At 38.7% G+C, this 24036-nt stretch overlaps 1 long non-coding RNA gene across 3 annotated transcripts in view; it reads right to left on the reverse strand.

Annotated features, from left to right (window-relative positions):
* The window catches only part of LOC119247668 (uncharacterized), a 224305-nt gene that overhangs the window by 108992 nt on the left and 91277 nt on the right, over window positions 1-24036 (reverse strand). For all 3 annotated transcript variants that reach the window (XR_005125801.2, XR_008552260.1, XR_008552259.1), the window contains exon 4: window positions 8996-9102. This is a non-coding gene — a long non-coding RNA (uncharacterized LOC119247668). The remainder of the gene's footprint in view (window positions 1-8995; window positions 9103-24036) is intronic.

The raw sequence follows: 24036 nt of genomic DNA on the forward strand, positions 1-24036 counted from the left end.
TACCCAGTCTGCATGGGATCAGAAAACCTGCACTGTATCCAGTCCTGACCTTACACATGGTTACATTGCAGGTATATTCATTTTACAAAAAGTTGTCAATAAAATGGGCAGGGCCTCCCCTGGTGGCCCAGAGGTTGAGCGCTGGGCTGTGAGGCTGCCCGCAGCCCCTGCAGCGCCAGTTCATTCCCCGGCCGCTGGCGAGGGTCCCACAAAAAAATAAATAATTAAAAAAAATACGGGCAGGCCAAGCCAATGTGGCCATGAACCCTGATTAGATGAGCTCTTCAACTACCTAACTCCTGATTTTCTGACTGTAGGGTAAGGAAAAATATCAGGCTTTTCTGCCCTCCAGCCATCAGGATATGATGGATCCTTGTGGTCCTGAATGCATGCCTGATGGTGGGCACCTGGAGTAGGGTGTGGGCATAGGTAGATGGGATTCACCTGGGCTGAGACTGGGCTTTTAAGGGTGGCATCATGGGGATGCCAGCAGAAGCCAAGAGAAAAGCAGAGCCATGAGAAGAGCAGAGAGAAGCAGAGAGAAGGCCGAAGAGCCCAGATAGAGTGAAGACTTGCTGGGGGCTGGGAGGCCTGCCATCCTCCTGCCCCCCCAGCATCCCTGCCTGCTGTGTACCGGGCAAATCCCAATAAAAGCCTGCAAAAAGCTACTGAGGACTCTGACTCCTCCTTCACCCGGTCTGCTGGATCAGAAAACCTGCACCGTGTCCATTCCTGCCTTTACACTGACATTCTCAGCAGCTTAGAATTACTCTCAACCAAGCCAGAGCTAATAAAAATCTTTGAATTTTATACGCACTCAAATCAGACAGTATCTTTGATTTAATTTATTTAAGTTGGTTGTAGGGTAAAGAAAATGTCAGGCTTTTCTGCCCTTCCGCCATCAGGATAGATGATGGATCCTTGTCCTGAATGCATGCCTGATGGCGGGCACCTGGAATAGGGTGTGGGCATAGGTAGATGGGATTCAGCTGAGCTAAGACTGTGCTTTTAAGGGCGGCGTCACGGGGAAGCCAGGAGCAGCAGTAGAAGCCGAAGCTGAAGCTGAAAGAGAAGCCGAGAAGCAGCAGAACGAACGCTAGAGAGCCCAGATAGAGTGAAGACTTGCTGTGGGCTGGGAGGCCTCCCAGCCCCCCAGCCAGCACCCCTGCCTGCCATATGCCTGGTGAACCCCAATAAAAAACCTGCAAAACTACTGAGGACTCTGACTTCTCCTTTACCCAGTCTGCATGGGATCAGAAAACCTGCACTGTGGCCAGTCCTGCCCTTACATTGGTCCATACAGGAACATTGGTGCTATTGTAAAGAATACAAAACCAAATAAAAGAAGAAGAAAAAGGAGAAGCAGCCAGCCTCCTCCTTAGAGAAATACTAATTAGAGCCCCATGCTCAATGTTTGGGAGGGAATATAAGTGCTCCCTCGTAGATGAGCTCCAATGCCATTTCCCAGCAGGAACTATGTGCTGGGACTGCTTCTTAGTTACAAGGAGTTTTACTGTTTTCCCTAAATGAAAATAAAATAGTCTGGTGGTGGAACAGAATCAGAGAAACAATACTTCGTTTGGAAGCCTAACTGAACCTATTCAGAGAGGAAAATTCTAAGTTTCCATATACTGTCCATGCTTGTAGTGGCAGGAATGGCCACTGAGCAGGTTTTCTATGATCCAGCAGACCGGGTAAAGGAGGAGTCAGAGTCCTCAGTGGTTTTTGCAGGTCTTTTATTGGGATTACCAGGTACACAGCAGGCAGCGGTGCTGGGGGCCCCGGGAGGCTGGCAAGTCTTCACTCTATCTGGGCTCTCCGGCGTTCTCTGCTTCTCTCTTGGCTTCTGTTCGTTCTTGGCTTCTTGGCTTCTGCTGGCATACCCCTGATGCCGCCCTTAAAAGCACAGTCTTAGCCCAGGTGAATCCCATCTACCTATGCCCACACCCTACTCCAGGTGCCCGCCATCAGGCATGCATTCAGGACCGCAAGGATCCATCATCTATCCTGATGGCGGGAGGGCAGAAAAGCCTGACATTTTTCCTTACACTACAATGGTTCACAAGGTGGTTCCAGAACAAATGGCATAAATTCAACTGCATGGCATTGTCTCCATTTGACTTGCACAAGGCCACGAACTGAAGTTGTAGAAAACCTCACTTTTTCAGTGTTCTTTCTGTGCTTCAGCTCTCATCGGTAAAGAGACTCACTTCATTTGCACTCTCCTTCCCTTTCTGGAAAATCCCAAGAATTAACTAAGCTTCTGGAGCACTTTTCAGAGTTCAGAGTTCAGAGTACTCTCTGAGACTTTTTCTTAGGTGAGGTATTCAGCAGCTGTGGATGATTTTCCTCACCTGACATTGTAAAGGTAGAACTGATGTGGCTAAATAAATTTTCATTAGCTCTGAATAGATAATAAAATTTACTGTAAGTAAAGCTAAATCCTTCTATTTTCCATTTTAACTAGACCAAAGATCTTTGGAAGATTTAAAGTCCTCTTTTTAACTTTTAATTGCCTCCCAAATTCCTAATATATCTGTCATTTTTTTCTGTAACCACTATGTCCTAGGGGGATATATATATATATATTATAGAGAGAGAGAGAGAGACAGAGAAAGACAGAGAGAAGTATATATATACACATATATAAAGTATATATATATATAAAGTAAATCTACTTCTCTCTCTCTCTCTCTCTCTCTCTCTCTCTCTCTCTCTCTCTCTCTCTCATCCCCATTCTGCAAATACCTAAGATTCAGAAAAACAAAGCAGGGCCTCCCCGGTGGCGCAGCGGTTGAGCACTGGGTTGTGAAGCTGCCCGCAGCCTCTGCAGCACTGGTTCGATCCCCGGCTGCTCCCCGGCCACCGGAGGAGGGTCCCGCATGGCGCGCAGACCTCTCCTGCCGCCCGCTGCTCCCCTCAGCAGTGTACTTCGGTCCTTCTGCCTGCTCTGCTCCCCGCTCTCGCTCTGGTGAATTCTCTCACCCTCCCACGCTTCTGACTGTACCTAGTGCTTATATGTATGTATGTATAAATCAATCAATCAGTAAATCTTTAAAAGAATAAATAAATAAAAATTAAAGAAACAAAGCATGCTGTCCAACATCACAGAACAAGTAAATAATAGAAATAAGTTTTAAGTCATGATCTTCTAACTCAAAGTTCAATGTTCTGTCAATTGTCCTATAGCTATTACCTGGTTAGTACAATTGATGAGAATAAATGAGTAATCAAACTACAGCTTCCGCCATGGTACAGAATCCCATATGCTCTCCATCCTTCACTCCTATGAGGGGGCTTTTTATGTATTTCTCAGGGCTGGTATGCTCCCACATCCTCACTCTTCCCAACTCAAACTTGTTTCACCTGCAGGAATTACCATGTCAGTACATCCTCAGACTCGCTTCCTTTTCTATAGCTTTTTATAGAAAAACTAGGAATTGGAAAGGATTAGGAAAGTTAATACACACAGACACATAGTAACATGACCCTAAAAATTCCTTCCCCTGAACTCAGTCTCTAAGTCATCCATTTCTAGTGTGCCCTGCTGTTGCCAGGGGGCAGGCAATGCTGCTAAGCACACCAGAACTCTTACAGAGTCTTTCTGGAGGTTCCCTGGGAAATGCATTGTTTTTATAACTGCCAGTTAAGTGATGCCTTGGCTGCATTTGAGGAAGAGTGGGGACATCCAGTGGCCACACAGGTTGATAACAACTGAATTACTGTTAAACTGACATGTTATGATTTGATAAAAATAAATAAATAAATAAATAAACAAACAAACAAACAAATAAATAAATAACTTGAGTTGTGAATGATGTTCATTTTTTTATTTTAACAATTTTTAAATTATTATCAATGGGATCCTTTGGTAGCCAGCATACTTTATTTGGAGTTCAATTGGCAAGTACATGTCCCTTAGTAATCTTAGTTGTGCATACCCACCTCATAGTCCACACTCAAAATGATCTCACTACATTAAATCAAGCACTTAATGATATTAACATCTTCAAAAAAATCTGAACTTATTAGGCTCTTCAAGTTTACATGGACAACCTTCTGGTCTAGGAGCTGTTTGCAGTACACCAACATTTAAAGGTGTCTTCCTTTTGGCAAGATGGAAATAAATTAAATGTTTGAGGAGTCAAGAGATCTCAGTGACCACCTAGTGCAATCTGGGGTTTTGAAATCTTTATTAATTCAAAAGGACATCTACACTCCTATGTTTATTGCAGCACTATTTACAACAGATAAACTATGGAAACAACCCAAATGCCCAAATATAGATGACTGGATCAAGAAGATGTGGTATATATACACAATGGAATATTATTCAGCAATCAAAAAGAATAAACTCATGCCATTTGCGCAACATGGATGGAAATGGAAGGGATTATGCTCAGCGAAATAAGCTAGAAATAAAAAGAAAAATATTGAATGGTATCCCATACAGGAGGAATGTAGAGGAACCAAATAAGGGATCAGGAAAAAAATAACTATAATAAAATCAAAATCAAAATCAAAGGGCAACCATTGACCAAAGACATTCTGTAGGGGAGGGGAAGGAGAGGGATCAGGAGAGGGCTGGAAAGAGCACAAGGGACTATGGTGATGGTGCATGGGTGAATTGGTGGTGGGAATTTCATGGGACATCATATGTTGTACAAAAATGAAGGATGATGTAATATATATATATATATATACATATACATATATATAATAACATAAAAAAGAAAGAAGGAAAAGAGAAAACACACATGTCTTTTAACCAGTCTAGAATAGTATTTTTGAACATTGTTTGGTCATGTTCTGAGAGAAGATGAAATCTTTTCACCAATATAAAATGTGATGGAAATGCTGTTCTCCAAGAATTCACTTTAATTACTCTGCTTGTAATGTTTCTTCCCAAGAAAGTTTAAAAACCATTTAAATCTCAACATTCATATCTTTACCTGAATAGAATAGGCAAAGGTAGCGGACAAGGGAAAGAGATCGAGGACAAGAGAACTCAGAGGTGGAGTCTTTGGCACTTACACTGCTATGCCCACTCTATACCTGCTCTCAGGGAGGGACAGGGCCACCCTCCAACCAGCTGTGAATAGATGCTTTGAGACCTTCTCATTCTCCCCCTATCCCTGGAGCCCCTCGCTTTCCACAACACTCATAACAGGTCTGAACAGACTTGCCCTGTAGGCCACTCTCCAACCTACCAACCTTCGCATCAATCATCAAAACCTAGCAGTGATACACAACCGCAGGTCCCTGCACCCAGTGAGTCACTCCTAATCAGAAAGGAAGTCATGACACTTTCGAAATTAAAGCATAAAGGACAAATTGTTACTGCTCCAGAATTTTCACCGAATAGAAGACAACGTCTTACCACATTAAAAATAACTTTCAGTGTTAGAATTTCAGGCAGAAGGCAGATGCTCAACTGTCCATATTAGTTTCACAAAGCCCATCCTATACACTGTCCGCTATAAATGAAACCCCAAATCTTATCCATTAAAAGTTGTCAGCAAAACCAAGTCCCCCATTTGAGCATCCTCATAAAACCCCTAGATTTTTGCTTAACAGTCAAAAAGCATAGTGTATACATTGTCCCCAAGCCTTTTGCCATCCACACTCACCTTTAAAACAAAACTTATGAGACACTTCATCACCTACTGATTCTGATTCTTCCGGAATGCATTTCCTTTTTGAACTCTCATCTCTCTTTTTGTAGCCACTGTTATCATTTAGGATTATTTTGGTATGATGGAAGATCAAGAGACCAGGGTTTCAGCTCTGACTGTCCTATTCATTCATGAACCATCTGACCCCATCTTAGTGTGCTTGGCATCTGCATTGGTAAATTGAGTAAATCTGGTGCTCTCTAAGGATCCATCATTAATAAACATTCTCTCAGCCCATTTCGCTGTTGGTAATTGACCTCTTTGTCTAGTACAAAAGCTGTACAAAGTCATCTAATACCTTCAGCTCTTTAGAGAAGAGTCTTTTCTCTAAAGGAAAGAACCACAGAGGTTCCAATCAGAAAGAACATTTGTACTAAGAAAATTACACACCAACATTTCTGCTAGGTGATAAGTGGCACAAAACACCTTGTGGGGTATCCTCTAAACTCCCCAAATACTTCCTTATACTTCCTATCTTCTGTGAAAAGCAAAAAAAAAAAAAGGGGGGGTGAGGGTGAAATAAGAACCCAGGAAAACTACACCTTCACTTCCTGCTTCTAACACTAATGATAATGATTTCTGAAGAAAGCAGAAAAAATGAGCAAAGCTGCTGCTCACGCCATGGTTCTCAACAGTTGCCATAATATGTGTTTGAAGATCTTATTTCTTTGCTGCCAACACAGGAATGGGAGGCAGATCAGCAAGGAGGGATATCACAAGAATTTACTTTCTCTGTCTTAAGAAGAGCCATTCCATTTCTTGCCTGAAGTTTAACTTGATTATGCATTCATTAAAAAACGAGTGATGGCGATGATTAAACAAAAACATCTTTAAAATGCAGAGTTCATTTCAGCCCATTTGGTTTTGTTACACACAAATTGGATTTGCATTGCATCCTGCACAGCAGGTACTCCACTTGAAATCAAAGACAGATGCTTTTAGGGGATTAAAAAGAAAACCTAGAGAGGGAGGGGGAGAGGGCTAGAGATTGAGATATTTTGCATTTTGGTAATAATGGTTCCAAAATGAAATAGTGATCACATTGCCACTTTATCCATGTAAGTGTTTGGGCTGTAATTAATAGGAAATAGGAAAGAAGAACCCCCATCATAATGTGAATCGTTGTCAAAGAGGAACATTTAATTTGCAGGGGGAAAAATGATTTTTCCCATAAATGTCTAATAATACCTTAGCATATTTGAAATTTAATCATAAGTGGCTAAGAATTAAACCATTTGAATTATTACTGAAACATTTCAAGTGGTGACATTAAATGCTTTGTTTGAAATTAGCCATTAATTCAAAAATCTTCTCCAGAGCTGCTGGAGAGTTTAACTCCTTGTCTGTAAACAGAAGTCCCTGGTTCTCACACCATATAATTAATCTTCATACCTTCAGAACACTCACATTGCTGGCTATTTACTCAGGCAACTTTGGTTAAATTACTCTGGACACCATAATTGTATAATTGATATTATGTGATAGTTATTTTTTTTATATTTGGCACTTATTGGACATCTACTGGGAATACTGTTAAAAAAAAAAAAAAACTGTCCAACAGACAGAGTCCCAGGACAGCTCCCCTTTCTGTTATTTTCAAGAAGATTTGTACAGGGCAAACGGTTATTCTTCCACAACGTCTCACAGTGTCTTCCTCTCAAGCAGGGTTTTATTATCACTTCTTGTCTATGTTATCACTGCACCACGTGGGAGAATGTCCTGAGGGCCCCAATTATTGTTCTCCCTATATCTCTGCTCTATGTGCATTTTCAGATCTTCCCATGAAGAGGTGGGAGCATTTTCCCCACCTTTTGAGTCTGGGCTGGGTGTGTGATGTACTTTAATCAACAAACTAGGAGAAAATGATGATGTTCAACTTCTAAGCCTCAAGCCTGCAGGTCCTTTCTCTTGAACCCCTGACTGTAATGAGAACAATTCCAGGATAACCTGATGAAAAATGAGAAACATCTGGCCTAGATACTCCAGAACTCCTGCCAACATCCAACCTACCCCCAGCACTAAAGCCACTTGCCAACATTAAGCTGACTACAACCAAGACCAGTAGAACTGCCTGGCTAAGTTCAAGAGGAAAAAAGTCATGAATGGGAGGGGAAGGGAGAGATACTTTGTTACACAGCAGTGGGTAAAACACACACACACATCTGGATCAGATATGTTTTAAGCAATATTTGATTTGGACTTTAAATGACGAATATTATATACAGTGCTTAACACAAGGTTTATGTCAGAGCATGTATTCAATAAATATATGGCACTTTTTAGCTAGATAGGGATTTATCTATTTTAGGCTAATTGGTCAATATGTTCTTTTTTTTAAACTTTTTTTTTAAAGATTTATTTTTATTTATTTATACAAGCACTGGGTACAGTCAGAAGCATGGGAGTGTGAGAGAATTCACCAGAGCCAGAGTTGGGAGCAGAGCAGGCAGCAGGACCAAGCTACACTGCTGAGGGGAGCAGCGGGTGGCAGGAGAGGTCTGCGCGCCATGTGGGACCCTCCTCCGGTGGCCGGGGAGCAGCCAGGGATCGAACCGGCGCTGCAGAGGCTGCGGGCAGCTTCGCAACCCAGCGCTCAAACGCTGCACCACCAGGGAGGCCCTATTTAAGGCTAATTGGTCAATATGTTCTAATAAGCTCTCCTAGCATGTAATTACTCTTCTACTTTATAATGCTTAGGGAAATAAGAAAAAAGGCATGTGTCCCACTCCTTTTCTCACTGGGGATATCACACATGAAAAATAACCCAAGAACATGAATGAAAGAACTTGATGGAGAGAGAAGCCAGCCTCATCAGCAAGTATATTAACTGGTTGTAGGGAAAGGAAAAATGTCAGGCTTTTCTGCCCTCCCGCCGTCAGGATAGATGATGGATCCTTGCGGTCCTGAATGCATGCCTGATGGCGGGCACCTGGAGTAGGGTGTGGGCATAGGTAGAGGGGATTCACCTGGGCTGAGACTGGGCTTTTAAGGGCGGCATCACGGGGACACTAGGAGAAGACCATGAAGAAGCCGAGAAGCAGCAGAACAAACAGAAGAGCAGAGAAGCAGAGAGAATGCCAGAGAGCCCAGATAGAGTGAGGATTTGCTGGGGGCTGGGAGGACTGCCAGCCTCCCGGCCCCCCAGCATCCCTGCCTCCTGTGTATTAGGTAAATCCCAATAAAAGACCTGCAAAAAACCACTGAGGACTCCAATTGCTCCTTTACCCAGTCTGCATGGGATCAGAAAACCTGCACTGTGCCCATTCCTGACTCTACACTGGTCTGAAAATTCATGCAACATCATACCTGGTGAGACTTACCATTGCAAAATCTTCATGGAAGGTGATTACACAATGAAAGCTGGATGTATTTCAGAAATCACCCTGCCAACTCGCACACTTCTCACATAAATCTTCATATCCATTTCCTGGAAAGATAATTAACATTAAGGGTTACTGACAAAATGCGAGCTTCTGCTCTAGGTTCCATCTATGAGTTAGCTCAGCAGAAAAAAATTTATGAAGTACCATTCTAAAGCTGGGGGAAAAGAACTCAGATTAAGCAACATATCCAAGATCATGTAGCCAGTACTTGGTAAAGACAGAATTCAAACTCCAGAGTCTACTCTCTTAAGAATAAAAGGTTCCTTCCTGTTATCAACTAGAGCCTTTGATTAAAGACTGAGGTTCTGGTGCTCAGGTGAGTTCTTTCCTCTCCCATAAATGCTCTAGCAGACAAAACATATCTGAAGAGCCATTAATATAATGGTTCAAGCTTAAAGTTCCAACATAGTAATTTCCACTAATCTGCTTTGTTTCCAGCCTTGAGAATTGCCAAGAAAAATTCTATTTTCTCTTCTACATGACAGACTTTCAAATATTTGATCCTTCTGTTTTCATTTATTTTTCATCCAACAGTTTTCCTGATACTCATTAACCTGATCAACCTAACAAAATAACAAAATCTCTACAGCACACCCCAAACCCACCCCCACCCCCCACCCTGCCAACCTCAGGAGGCCAGAGCAGAGACTAGCTATCTTTGCAGACTGAGAGCATCTGAGTTCTCTGTTTTGATTTGTTGGTATGTGGCTATTGATTACATGAATTTAAGTAGAAAAATGTAACTGAAAACTTGTAGGGTAAAGAAAATGTCAGGCTTTTCTGCCCTCCCGCCATCAGGATAGATGATGGATCCTTGTCCTGAATGCATGCCTGATGGCGGGCACCTGGAATAGGGTGTGGGCATAGGTAGATGTGATTCACCTGGGCTAAGACTGGGCTTTTAAGGGCGGCATCACGGGGACGCCAGCAGCAGCAGCAGAAGCCGAAGCAGAAGCCGAAAGAGAAGCCGAGAAGCAGCAGAAGGAACGCTAGAGAGCCCAGATAGAGTGAAGACTTGCTGGGGGCTGGGAGGCCTGCCAGCCTCCCAGCCCCCCAGCCAGCACCCCTGCCTGCCATATGCCTGGTGAACCCCAATAAAAGACCTGCAAAAAACCACTGAGGACTCTGACTCCTCCTTTACCTGGTCTGCATGGGATCAGAAAACCTGCACTGGTCCAGTCCTGCCCTTTACAAAACTTATATCAAGTGCTGAATTATTAAAACTACAAATACTACATTGTTATTTTAATGAAAACTACAACATGTTGTATATTTTTGGTGCTTTATGTAAGTGTAAGTCTCCATGCTTGGAAGGGCACATGAGTCAGGTCTATTACCATATTCATAGAAAAGTCATTATTAGTCTATAGTAAGTATACAGAGCCTTGAAGATTGTACAAATACATTAGTTTTCTCACTGAGTTGCCCTCTAATTCATCCAGAATCTGTCTCACAAGGGTGTCCAGCATCGCTCCTCACTGGAGAACCACTCCAAGTTTCTACTGCATTTTAATGGTACATCTGTACTATGAAGTCACGGTACCCACGCTCTTCATATGAATATGGACCTATATCCATGAAGGATGTCTTCCAGATTCTTCCAAAGCACCTAAAGGACCAACAAATCGTTCTCTGGCTAATAATGACCAACTCTTATTAAAGAATTTAAACACTATGGTAATAAAATATCAGCTGCTTTATTTGTGTGTGGGGATTTTTGTTTTTTCATCGTGTTTTTTTTTTTTTAAGATTTATTTATTTATTTATTTATACAAGCACTGGGTACAGTCAGAAGCATGGGAGGGTGAAAGAATTCACCAAAGCCAGAGCAGGGAGCAGAGCAGGCAGAAGGACCGAAGCACACTGCTGAGGGGAGCAGCAGGCGGCAGGAGAGGTCGGGCGCCATGCGGGACCCTCCTCTGGTGGCCGGGGAGCAGCCGGGGATCGAACCAGCGCTGCAGAGGCTGCAGGCAGCTTCGCAACCCAGCGCTCAACCGCTGCGCCACCGGGGAGGCCCTTCATTGTTGATTTTAACCAAGGTCTGTGTCTATAAGGTGCTGACACCAGTATAATGATTATATGATATTAAGCTCATTTCATTTCATATCTAGTTGTTCTTTCATTTGTTATATGCACAAAACTTAAGCTCCTGGGGTATCTCATAAGAGCACAATATATACTTTTAGTATATTATATTATATTTTTAAAATTGGCATTTAAGTCTTTCTTGAATTTCAGGCAGTCTGGCCAACATTTCACTGGTGAGCCCACACTGTCCCATATATTTCTACCACTGTCCTGCTCTTCAATGAAACTCAAAGTCTCCTGATAAAAACTGTAACTGTAGGTTAAATGTATATTTTACTATTATTATTGTATACCAGACATTTTCTAAGTATTACACAAATATTATTTTGCCAAGTATTAGGTATAATAAGAATACACACATGCACACACACATAATATAAAACACTTCTATAAAACATTTTTTGTGTCTTTACTGGTCTTTATATTTCCTCATTTTAAAGATTTATGTTCAGCTCTGCTTGTTTGGAGGGTGTCTCTTATTGAGTTGTAAGCAATTGCTGTATTCTGGATTCAACTTCTTTCATAGATATAAGAAATATTTTTGTTACTTCCTTTTTCATTTACTTAATGATGTCTTTTAGAGAGCAGAAGTTTTTAACTTCGATACAGTCCAATTTATCAACTATTTTATTGTATGTTTTGTGTTTACTAGGAAATCTTTAATGCTAAAAATATTTTTTTTCTGTTTTCTTCCCAAGTTTCTTAGAGTTTTGTCCTTAAATCTATGCCGCATTTTCAGTTTATATTAGTATATGGTAAGAAGTAAGGGTAGAGATTCATTTTTTTCCATCCAGGTAGCTAGTTTTCCCAGTACCATTTAGTCTTTTAATAATATCCTTTCCCTATTGAATTACCATGGCAACTTTGTCAAAAATTCATTGACAATATATGTTTGGATTCTAATCTGTTCCATTGATCTGCATATCTATTATTATGCCAGTATCACACTATGATTACTAGGGTTTTATAGTAAATCTTAAAATAAGGTGGCATCCATTTTCTATTTTCCTTTCTCTTTTTCAAAATTAGTTCTGTAAAAATGATCTGTCTATTCCATGTGATTTGCATTTCCTCATAAATTTTAGAATCAACTCATCATTTTCTATAAAAATCACACACTAGGATTTTTATTGGCATTGAGTTGACTATGTACCGATTTGTGAAGAATTACTTTTATCTATTAAATCTTCCAATCTATGCATATGATATCTCTTTCCCCTCATTTAGGGATTCTTTAATTTTTCTTATTAATTTTTTTTAATTTTCACTGCACAAGTCTTACACATATTTCAGCAAAATTTGTCTATGTATTTCAGGAATTATTAACTCCATTTTTCAAATGAGACAATCAGATTATTGAAAAGGTTGTGTTGGTTACGAAAGTCACCAAGATAGAAAATAACTGAGCCAAGATTTGAGTCCAGAAGTGACTAAATCCAAAGAGCACATTCTTAATTACCAGGTCAGCAAAATTTAGAGCAAAAAGATACAGGGAGAGTAGAATCAGCTAGGAATCTTTCCTCAAATCTCACATGCCCATGGCCCCACTAGACATTCTGATATCTAACTGGAGAGAAGATGAGCAGCCCTAGATAGTTTGAAAAGCTTCTAGGTGTTTCTGTTCTAGCTGGTAGTATGAGAACTGCTGGGTAGTTTAAGTCATCAATCCCAGCATGGCCAACATCAGCCTGCCACCCTTGGTAGTCATTCCCAGCTGGTTTCTAAAAAGACTGACACCAGTAGATAAAGAGCCTTGTATGACAATGAGTCAGACAAATCTTATACAACCAGAAGTGTTTCATAAACAACAAAAATGGATGTTTCTCTCACATTCTGGTATGGTCTCACCTATTCATTGCACGAATAAGCTTGTGGTAGTCATTAAAGATGGAAAAATTAATTTTGAATATAAGTGATGTTTTAAAGTCCAAGATCAATTTGTTGTACTTTTCACTCATTTTCTATAACCTACTATGTTTTCCTTTTTGTCTCTCCTTCTCTTAATAAGCTAATATTTAGTTTTGAAATTTTAAGTATGAAGAGTGGAGAAGCAAATAAGAAAAAAAATGCATGGGAGAATATAGTACAAATTAAGTGTGCCATGTGCTATGTTTATAGAAAAGAAGATCATGGTCATGGGTAATATGTTAAAAGGAGCCACACACAGAAACTTCCCTAACTGAAGAGGCTTGCGATGATACGCCAGCAGTAGGATATATCAGAGGAATATAACAACATGGAAAAAATGTAGTTTGTAGTGAAATCTGTATATAATTATTTAGGAAAGAATGGCTAGCATTCATGAATACTATTTGAATGGAAAGCAAACTTTTAATAGATGTTTTATATTATAATATTAAAATCAATAAATTTATTTATCCAGACTTCTAGGTACAAATACTGTCCTTGCAGAGAATAAAATCATGTTGACTGTTCTCAAAGAGATTATGCTTCGTATTTCATATGTAAAAAATAATCAAGGCTTCCCACAACCTAAATGCCCCCAAACAGATGAATGGATCAAGAAGATGCACAATGGAACAAATACTCAGTGATAAAAAAGATAAACTCCTGACATTTGTGGTAACCTGGCAGAGCTGGAAGGAATAATACTAAATGAAATAAATCAGAAGAAAGAGAAATATAGAATGGTTTCACTTACACATGGAATATAGAGAAACCAAAGGGTCAGATGAAGACAAACCTTGAAAACCAACCATAGATCTGAGGCTTCCAGGAGGGGAAGGAGGAGTAACCACAGGTGATGGGGAAGAGCATAAGGGACTGTGGTGATGGACTATGGGTTCTCTAGTGGTGGGAGAACTACAGTGACCACACCTGAGGGGGAAATCATACACTGTCCTAAAATTAACAATGATATAAGAAAAAGGTGCTTCATTTAAAAATAAATTAATTTAGGGCCTCCCTGGTGGCATAGGGGTTAAGTCTCAGCACTATCACTATGACAGCCTGAGTAGGATCCCTGGCCAGGCAGCTAACCCACATATGGCACAGCAGACCTCTCCTGTCTTTCCTGCTGCTCTCCTTAACAGTGTATTTCAGTAGATCCACCTGTTCTGCTTCCTACTCTGTCTCTGATGAATCCTCTCACCCGCCGGCACCTGTGGCCTATACCCAGTTCTTCTACAGAAAAATAAATATTTTTTAATTAATTTAAATAAAAAAAATTAGTGACCCTAATAAATGTGCAAAAGAGTGGAACAATTCAAGGTTTCCTGTAGTAAATGCTGTTGACTATCCAGGAACAATTTCTGCTTACTCTGCACAGCACTCCAACATCTATAACCCTAAAAGGTGAGGATAAAAGAGGCAGACATATTCTCTGAAACTGCAAAGGATCTGGAGTCACAAGAACTAAGTCAATTTACTTGCCAGATGGCCTCCGACAAGTCACTTGATGCATCTGAATCTATACTTTTATCTGTAAAATGTTTTACAAGTTTCGCATGAATGTTAATAGAGATCATTGAGAATGCTAGATAAAATGTCAACATAGTTACTGGTACTTGTGGTAGTGGCAGTAGCAGTAATTGTATCACAATTATGATGCCTGTCATCCAGTCCATTGCTAATAGGCCCCAACTCATTTTAATTACTTGTCTGCACATATTTTTAGCCGTATCCATGATACTCCTTTATCTATAAACTCATCCAGTTCCTGAACTCCATGTCCATGGAGTTCAAACATCATCAGAATACCAGAATCGAGATTCAGACACTTCTGTGGTAATGGCTGAACCATTTATTGACCCTGAAGCAATCTGCTTTGATGCTAGTCAGATATAGAGCCCTGAATCTTCAGTTTCTACTTGGGTTCTTATGCTCCCTCCACACCAAGTCTCAATACTTAAGATCCTATTTTAGTTGTGTGTATCTAGATAAATAGAGACTTGTATCTTGACTTTTAATTCTAATCACTGGCATAATTCCTCCCAGATTACCTGGCATTCTGTGATAACTAGGAATCTTGATTTGCCCATTCTTGATTTATCCATTGCAGAAAGGCTATATATTTCTTTTTTTTACAAAACCCCTTCCTTTTAAATGATGTACTATAATGTACAATATTTGGGATCTTATTTGCAATGACTAACATCTAAATAGTATTTTATGTTAAAAAGCACTTTCATCACAACCTTATCAAAGAGATCTATTTTATCCCCACAATGAGGAAAATAAAAGTAGAAAAAGTTAAATGAATTTTCCAGTATCACATAAATATAGCCAAGCTAAACATAAAAAAAAAAAAAAAATAGGTCTCTGGCTCTGGAACCAATGAGCAATGAGTCTGTCATGCTCAAACTTCTATTTGAAAAAAATAAACTCCTACTTCCCAACTTGATCAAAACATCCATTTATTCATTCAATGATCATTTAATGAGAGATATAGTCAGCAAATTCCTTTGCCCTAAAAGATGTTCACATTCTAGCAGGAATACAATCCTGTAAACACAGGAGCAGTGTTTTATTATTCTTGAGGTTACCAATCCTGACACAGTCTAGAGCATAGAGTATACATATTAAATGAATGAATGCTCTATGAATGACTATATTTAAAATGGAATTACCTTTTAAGGCAAATACCAACACAATAATGAGAAGTTATTCTGAAAAGCACAGAGTGCTATACAAATTTTAAATATTATCATTCTTCAATTTTAGGTGGAATTTTAACTTCAATTAGAATGCCAGAACGAATTTTTAGATCATCTTAATAATGTCTTTCTTTATCCTATTTAACATTATTTCCTTCATACTCAACACCCCATCAGTAGGAAAACTGTTTTAAGTTTCTACTTCAAGAGTTCTTTCATTCTCTGACCTGATTGCAATCACTTCAGCACATTCACACACACCCCGATTCTGTCACTGCCAAAATCCCATATGGGAGGGGAGGAGCTCTCTCAGAGGACTTGGCACAAATCCTTATGATAGCAGTTCTCACATTATATTGTAATTATCTGTTGACATCTTCCCCCCACGCATTTACCTCAAATCAGTGCCATTGGATAATTCACCTATTAAAGTTTCTAAGATTTCAAAATACAACTCCCAATTTTTTTAAGAAAAATGTTCTCCTTCAAAAAAAAAATAACCCCAAATAAAATTCTTTTGTACTGAGCAAATATTTATCAAGGCTTCTGCTGTTTGGTTCTTTTCTTTAACACATGTTTTTCATTAACGTCTTAAATCAACATGTAAAATCCTAAGATGAATATTCAGTTTTTAAAACACACACAAGCTAATGTGAGAGGATAATTTTTATCTAAAAGGTCCTTTGCTTCCAGTTGATACAGCAATGCCCAGGCTAATAGATTTCATGATAAAAGGTCAGTCTACTTTACTGTTTTACTTTGCTGAAAACAATGTGGTGTTGCTAAGAAAGTGCCACAAAGCACTTTCAAGCAAAAGTCATGGATCTTGTGCTGACTTTTTACATAAGATACACTTAAGGCATCTCCTGGAAGTTCAAGAAAAATATTTAAAGAGTGGGTAAAATCGCTGTCTTAATAACAGATGGTCATTGCTTCAAAATCATCTTATGTGTTAAATTTGCTTATCGTTTTCTGTGATATTTGCCTACACATGCTCAGAATCTCCACATTTTGTTAGGATCTGATTACCACCAATTCCTCAGAGAAAGCTCAGTATCTGAAATAGTTGGCATTGTTCCTGGAGTGATCTGTTCCTGAGACCCTAGGAAGGCCAAGATTTTTCTGCTTTACATATAAATATGCCACCAGCAGATGTTTAGAGTTTATGCTGTGTCCCAGTATCACCAGACATCAGGCTTTGCTTCACGATTAGAGGAACAGGACCAGATACAACATCTCACTCTCAGAATTAAACTAAGCAGAAAAAAAAAAATAAGTAGAAGCAGACAGTTAATTTTAGTAAAAATATGGACAAAGTATTATATAAATTGAAACAATTACATAAATTGCAATAATTATATACTACCTATGATTTCTTTATTCCCAAAGTTATTTTCAAAAAAAATAAGAAGGTTGTGATGTTCAGAAAGTTAATTTTACCTGTATATATATATTTGTAGTAGTAACAAACTCACTAACAACTTGAAGAGAAAATTTAGAAAAGGAACGTTTTGTCAAAAGAATCCCAGCCTCACTGGCAACAGCTCTGTGACAGCGGTTCCTCCTGATAGCCTGGAGTCTGAGGCAGAGTTGCTGGAAAATGAGTGACACATTTCATCAAAGCCTCCACTCAGCTGCCTTAGCCAACTGTCGCTGGTAAATGACTTAATCTTTGCTAAACTTTCATGCAGGAGAAGCGGAGTAGTTGAAATGCACCCACATATAGACCTGAAACTCTAATGAGATCATTTGACATTCTGATTGATATGAAATCTACATCGTGTTTTGACTTGCCTGCCACCATTGATAGGGTGTATTTCCAGTTTGAAAGGTTCAGAAGTGATAGTTATTTTACAATACAACCCAACTGAAATTCAGAATGAAGAGCACTGGAAATGAATGGGTTAATTGTCAGTTATTTGTTACAAAGTAAATTTTTAATCACATTTCATGTGCATTATTTTTTTCCTTAGGTAAAGTAGCTGCTTAAGAGGACAGAGGTACATAAATATTTTATATAACCTCCTAAAAATAAATAGTCGTGTGGGTCCTTTCATGAATGCGTTTATATGCCTTTTTTAGGTAGAGGGAATTTATTCATGAATGTTGAAATGCAAGATACTATCAGTCGCAACATCTGCCTCAGTCAATTGTGGATCAGCCACAGTCACCCTAAGACACCCATAACTTTCTTACTAGGGTTTCAGGTCCCAAAAGTATATGATGTATGCTGCTTAATGCCAAACTTTTCTCCAAATCAGATTGCCTTTGTGAACAGGGACAGGAATCAAAATGAATTCTGGCCACCTCCTCTGCTGTCCTGCTTAGTCAGGTAAATCCTATTATAACATTTACATGTGAGGTGGGCAGAGAGCGCTGGCCATCTGCATTCGTGTGCATGCCTTCACTTTCACCACTGCTTGAAAAAGATAAATTGCTATTGCCAGGAGAATTAAGAGGAAAAATGTTTGGCTTATGTCATCCAAAGCTATTTTACCAGGGGAAATGGCCTAAGCTTGTTAGTCACTCAACATACCAAGGCTCTGATCAAAGGCAACCACCTCAGAACTGCACCATGGCAATCACTGTTTTCCCTTTTATTTTCTCTCCTACCTCTGAAGAAGACATCAGTCCATCTGTTAGTGATTCTTTACAATTAACTCCACACATTGCCCCTCCTTCCCTCACATTCTCTCTTCTCTCTCTATCTCTCTCTCTCATCTGTCTTTCTCAGTCTTAAGAACTGACTTTCTTTTAACTAGGAAATTTTATTTTGCCAGCAATCACAGTTCAAATAGAGGCATACATAAGTTTCAGCTGAAATTCCTAATATGCAACATTTGAATTGCTTCTAAATTTGGCAAAAAGCCTTGCTTTCTCCAAATTCCTAAGACAGATAAGACACAAAAGTGAGATAAATGATGCCGGCCTACTATTTTAAATGCCATATTGATATAGTCATTATTCATGCCAATAAGGCTCACTGTCATCTAATTTTAACCTGTTTCTGTGTTAATTATGCTTAACTTTTATCTTGTCTTTTTTTTGATATCTTATGTTCTTCATTTAATAGAATCTAAGTCTGTGAATAATTGAGTCTTTCAAACCACTTACTGTGTGCCTATTAGGTGCAAAACATTACACTTTGTCTCTTGGGTGGGGTTTTGGGAAGTATAAATAAATGAATAAGAAATATTAAAAAAAATGAATAAGACAAGCTTGGGCACACCACTGTGGCTTGATAAAATGTGTAAAGAAAGGAGAGGGAGAAGGAAAGGACAGTAAAAGAGAGGGAGGGCAGGAAGATAAAAGTCTGTAATAACTCATTTCATGTAGGGGAAGGTAGACTCTACCCCACCATTCTGCTAGAATTTCTTCGTAGCAGATGTTATTAACTGATACCACCTTGTTTACTTGTATTTATGGTCTCTCTCCTTAGCCAAAAAGTAAGGGCCATGAAAGAACTGACTTGACGGTCTGGATCACAACCACGAAAAAGTGTTTTCACCTAGAAGCTAGGAAATACCCAAAAAAGGTGAAATTAAAGATGAGAAGCACCCCCTGACCTTCGAAGGGCAAGAACACTTTTCCACTCTCCACATTCACTCCTAACACTCAGTCTTCCCTCATGAGTCTTTGCTCCCAGCATGATGAAGTCTTCTCTCAGTGAACTTTGTTCATTAATCAACTGCTACAGGCAGGAAACTAGAAGGGTAAAGGGATGAAGGAAAGGGGTTATATACACATGATGAAGTACTACAGTTATTTTCCAAAAGATGACATCTTATTTACAACACAGGTAGAACTTGAGGGGATGTCCTGATGCTAAGTGAAACGAGCCAGACAGAGACAAATACTGGATGATTTCACTCATCTGTAGAAGAGAAACAAAGCAAGCAAATGAAACAAAACACAATCTTAGATTCAATGACAGAATGGTGGTTTCCAGAAGACAAGGGGAATGGAGGTGGGAACAGGTAAAGGACTCAACAGTGTGGTGGATGATCAAAATGCGGACTATATGCAGATGTCAAAATATAAAACTGTATACCTGAAATTTTAAAAAATAAAAATAAATTGCTAGTAGGCTATAAAGATTAGGAGCTGAATTTTTCTTTATTCACTGGAGAATTTTATAATAAACCTCAGGTTAGAAATTGGTTGCTTTTGATCAGATTTCCCTCAGTGGATCAGAGACATGATTCCTAGCCTTCCTTTTAGCCCTGCTTCTCCATGACACCTGCCTCTAAGTTCATATTTATTTAGTCTTTTCTTTTCATTCATTTCTTTTCATTCTTTCATTCATTTAGCCTCCAAAAGTTCTCTTTCTGATTCAGGAATTCTTTTTTTATTTAAATACTTTATTTTATATAATTCTTACATCTTTTTTCATCTTTGCACAATGTATGCATTTTCATTTTGGTTATATTCCCCATACAATTGCACCTCCCCTCTTATTTTGACTCTAGTCCTTCCTTTCCCTGCCCCTCCCTCCATCCCGCCGCCCCGTAGTGTGTCTAGTTGCTTGTTGATTTTGCTAGTTGCTTGTAGGTTTATAGTTGCTTGTTGATTTTGATTTTTACTTTGTATTGAATTTTCCTTCCCTTATTTAGGTTTTCTAAATTCCTGCTACGAGGGAGACCATCCGGTATTTTTCTTTTTCTTTCTGACTTATTTCGCTGAGAATGATCCCTTCTAGCTCCATCCATGTTGTTGCAAACTGCATGTGTTTATCTTTTTTGATTGCTGAGTAATATTCCATGGTGTATATGTACCACATCTTCTTGATCCAGTCATCTCTTTTTGGGCATTTGAGTAGTTTTCATAGCTTAGCTATTGTAAATAGTGCTGCTTTGGAATTACTGTGTCTGTGTCATTTGGGTAAATACCTGGGAGTGGTATTGCTGGATCATATGGAAGCTCTATGTTTAGTAGTTCGAGAAATCTCCACACAGCTCTCCATAGTGGTTGGACCAGTTTGCACTCCCACCAGCAGTGCAGGAGAGTTCCTTTTTCTCCACACCCTCGCCAACATTAGTTGTTGCTAGTTTTTTTAGTATGTGCCATTCTCACTGGTGTGAGATGGTATCTCATGGTAGTTTTGATTTGCATTTCCCTGACTACAAGTGATGTTGAACATTTTTTCATATGCCTGTTGGCCATTTGCATTTCCTCTTCAGAGAAGTTTCTTTTTAGCTCTTCTGCCCATTTTTTGACTGGATTATTTTTTTGTTTTTGTTGAGTCTCATCAGCTCTGTAGATTTTTGTGATCAGTCCTTTACCTTTAGTGTTGTGTGCAAAAATGTTCTCCCAGTCGGTAGGGTTTCTCTTTGTTTTTGTTATTGTCTCTTTTGCTGTTCAGAAGCTCTTTAATTTGATGTAGTCCCAGCTGTTTATCAATGCCTTCACTATCACTGCTTTGGGTGATGTGTCTGTAAAGATGTCTTTGATGTGCATGTCGTGTAGTGTTTCGCCTATATTTTCTTCTATGTATTTTAGGGTTTCAGGTCTTATGTCTAGTGCTTTAATCCATTTTGAGTTGGTTTTTGTGCACGGTGTGAGGTAGTAGTCAAGCTTCATTCTTTTGCATGTAGCAACCCAGTTTTCCCAGCTCCATTTATTGAGCAAATTTTCTTTGCTCCAATGCATATTCTTTGCTCCTTTGTCAAAGATTAGTTGACCATAAATCTGTTTATTAGTTGACCATAAATCTGTTTATTTCTGGATTTTCTATTCGATTCCATTGGTCTGTGGGTCTGTTCTTGTTCCAATACCATGCAGTTTTGATGATTGTGGTTTCGTAGTATAGTTTGAAGTCTGGGAGTGTGATGCCTCCATTACCTTCTCTTTTTTTCAGAAGAGCTTTGGCTATTCGGGGGGTTGGGTGATTCTATATGAATTTCATCAATAATTATTCAATTTCTTTGAAGAATGTCATTGAAATTTTTATTGGAATAGCATTGAATCTGTATATTGCTTTTGGTAGGATGGCCATTTTAATAATATTTATTCTTCCAATCCATGAGCAGGGGATGTCTTTCCATTTCTTTGTGTCTTCTATTTCTTTTAACAGTGTTTTATAGTTTTCTTTGTATAGGTCCTTTACCTCTTTCATTAGATTTAATCCAAAGTATTTGATTTTTTTTGTTTTGTTAATAAAAGAGATTTTTTTTTATTTCTTCTTCTTCAGATTTATTGTTTGTGTATAGGAAGGCTACTGATTTTTGTGTGTTGATTTTGTATCCTGCCACTTTACTAAACTGATTGATTAGTTGAATTAGTTTTTCTGTGGAGTTTTTGGGGTTCTCTATGTATATTATCATATCATCTGCAAATAGCGATAGTTTGACTTCTTTTCCTATTTGGATTCCTTGGATGTCTTTCTCTTGTCTTATTGCTCTGGCTAGGACTTCCAGTATTATATTGAAAAGCAGTGGTGAGAGTGGACATCCTTATCTTATTCCAGATCTTAATGGGAATGCTTTCAGCTTTTCACCATTGAGAATGATACTGGCTATTGGCTTGTCATATATGGCCTTTATGATGTTGAGGTATGTTCCTTGTATCCCAAGAATTTCAAGGGCTTTTATCCTGAATGGTTGTTTTACTTTGTCAAAAGATTTCTCCGCATCTATTGATATTATCATATGGTTTTTATATTTCTTTTTGTTGATGTGTTGGATGACGTTGATTGATTTTCAGATGTTGAACCATCCTTATGTCACTGGAAAGAATCCTACTTGGTCGTGGTGAATTATCTTATGGAAACATTGTTGGATTCTGATATTGAGGATTTTTGCATCAGTGTTCATTAGGGAGATTGGCCTGTAGTTTTCTTTTTTTGTGTTGTCCTTGTTCAGTTTTGGTATTAGTATAATGTTGGCTGCATAGAATGTGTTTGGTATTATCCCTTTCTTCTCAATTTTTTGGAAGAATTTCTGAAGGATAGGCACTAATTTGTCTCTGAATGTTTGGTAGAATCCATCAGGTCCTGGGGTTTTGTTTTTGGGGAGGTTTTTGATTACCATTTCAATTTCGCTGTTTGTAATTGGTCTGTTTAGGTGTTCTATTTCTTCTTTATCTAGCTTTGGGTGATTGTAGAGTTGTAGGAATTTGTCATCTCTTCTAGATCGTTGAACTTGTTTCCGTATAACTGTTCATAGTAATTTCTGATTATTCTTTTGATTTCTGCTGTGTCCATTGTGATTTCTCCTCTTTCATTTGTGATCCTGTTTATTTGTGCTTTCTCCCATTTTTCCTTTGTGAGCCTGGCTAGGGGTTTGTCTATTTTATTTATTTTTTCGAAGAACCAGCTTTTGGTTTCATTGATCTTTTGGATTGTTTTTTTAGTTTCAATTTCATTTATATCTGCTTTGGTTTTTATTATTTCTTTTCTCCTACTGGTTTTAGGGTTTTTTTTTTTTGTTGTTGTTCTTTTTCTAGTTCTTTGAGCTTTGAGATTAGGTTGTTTCTTTGAGTTCTTTCTTGTTTCTTGATGGGAGTCTCTATTGCTATATATTTTCCTCTTATTACTGCTTTTTGCTGCATCCCATACATTTAGGAAATAGGTGTCCTCCTTGTCATTCAACTCAAAGAATTTTTTAATTTCTTCTTTGATCTCCTCATTAGTCCAGTGGTCTTCCAGTAGTGTGGGTTTCAATCTCCAGGAGATAAGAGAGTTCCTTGCCTTCTTTTTATGGTTCATTTCTATTTTGATGCCTTCATGTTCAGAGAAGATGGTTGGTATGATTTCAATCTTGGTGGATCTGTCGATGTTTGTCTTGGGTCCCAGTATGTGATCAATCCTGGAGATTGATCTGTGTGCACTCAAGAAAAATGTGCACTCAGATTTTTTTGGGTTTAGTGTTCTGTAGATGTCTGTTAAGCCCAAGTGCTCTAGATCCTTATTTAGAGCTTTAGTGTCTTTACTTATTTTTTGTCTCGTTGATCTTCCATTGTTGATAGTGGTGTGTTGAAGTCTCCTATTACATATATGTTTTCTCTGATGTCTGTTTTCAAAGATGGTAACAGTTGTCTGATATATTTTGGTACTCCTTCATTTGGTGCATATATGTTAATGAGTCTTATTTCTTCTTGAATTATTTTCCCCTTGATCATAATGTAGTGATTATTGGGTTCTCTTTTTACTTTTTTGAGTTTGTATAGCTGTTCCTGCTTTCTTTTTTGGTCCATTTGCTTGTAGGATTGTTTTCCATCCTTTAACTGAGTCTATTTTTATCTTTTGTAGTTAAATGTGTTTCCTGGAGACAGCAA

The sequence above is a fragment of the Talpa occidentalis genome, unplaced genomic scaffold (assembly GCF_014898055.3).
Source record: "Talpa occidentalis isolate TD23 unplaced genomic scaffold, MPIMG_talOcc4v2.1 talOcc4.16, whole genome shotgun sequence".
NCBI classification, from domain to species: Eukaryota; Metazoa; Chordata; class Mammalia; order Eulipotyphla; family Talpidae; genus Talpa; species Talpa occidentalis.